General features: G+C 58.8%; 1 protein-coding gene across 1 annotated transcript in view; it reads right to left on the bottom strand.

Annotated features, from left to right (window-relative positions):
- Positions 1-1,085, bottom strand: part of LOC113976602 (disintegrin and metalloproteinase domain-containing protein 33-like) — a 33,180-nt gene that overhangs the window by 22,558 nt on the left and 9,537 nt on the right. The gene's annotated exons all lie outside the window — the stretch shown is intronic.

Raw genomic sequence — 1,085 nt, 5'->3', positions numbered from 1 at the left:
AAAGAGGGAATGGGATCAGGAAACACATCCCTGTCCCCAGCACCTCCCTCTGCTCCCCAGCCCAGGCCACATCCCGGCCTCTCCTCCCTGGATCTGCTCCATCCACTCCGTCCCCCACCACAACCCTGTGGAAGGTGAGAAATAACCCCTGATTTCCTGGGAATTCCCAGCCCAGCAGGGGGATAACAGCGGATTCCCACTGGGATTCACCTCACAGGGATGGGGGTGAGGCAGCAAATCCCAACCCTGCCGGCAGCTTCCCCTGGGAAAGGCAGCGAGGAGAACCGGGATGGGACACGGGAAGGGGAGCGGGGGCTCCGTGTGCTCCATCCCAGCACGGATTTATCCCACTGGAGATCCTGATCCAGGGGAAAAAGGCCTCACCCCTGGGTGGGTCTGTGTCCCTGCAGGGTGTGGAAATAACCACCAACCACCGGGATAATGGATCGGATAAAAACACCGGGAGCAGCAAAAGGGAGGGAGTGACTCAGCTTCCCCAGGATGCTGCTGGATTTACTCACTCCCTCGCTTTTGGAAGGTGTTAAATGGGAATCTGACCTTTGGATCCAACCCAGCACATGACAGGATGGGCTGGAGCCCAAAATGCTGCCCTTCCCTCCTGTCCCCACATCCCATTCCCAGCTGGGGACACTGAAAACGTCACCTGGCTCTTGGCTGTGGCCTGGATGTGGCTCTGACTCCCTCACTCTGTCTCTCCCCATCCATGATGGGTACAGGGAGCCCTTGGGATAACCCACAGGACCCCCACCAGTCCCTCCCCATCCATGAGGGAGGCAGAGAGCTCTCAGGGATGCCCCATGGGACCTCATCCTTGATGGATACAGGGAGCCCTCGGGGTCCTCCAGAGAATCCCATCAGTCCCTCCCATCCATGGAGCCCTTGGAATCCTCCATGGGATCCCACCAGCCCCTCCCATCCATGAGGGATGCAGGGAACCCTTGGAATCCCCCTCAGAACCACATCAGTCTCTTCCCATCCATGAGGGATGTAGGGAGCCCTTGGAATCTCACACAGGACCCCATCAGTCCCTCCCATCCATGATGGATACAGGGAGCCCTTGGAAT

Source organism: Neopelma chrysocephalum, unplaced genomic scaffold, assembly GCF_003984885.1.
Source record: "Neopelma chrysocephalum unplaced genomic scaffold, ASM398488v2 Primary Assembly neopelma1_174, whole genome shotgun sequence".
In the NCBI taxonomy this organism is placed as follows: Eukaryota; Metazoa; Chordata; class Aves; order Passeriformes; family Pipridae; genus Neopelma; species Neopelma chrysocephalum.
The sequence above is the reverse complement of the archived record's forward strand: the minus strand, read 5'-3'. Positions and strand labels throughout refer to the sequence as shown.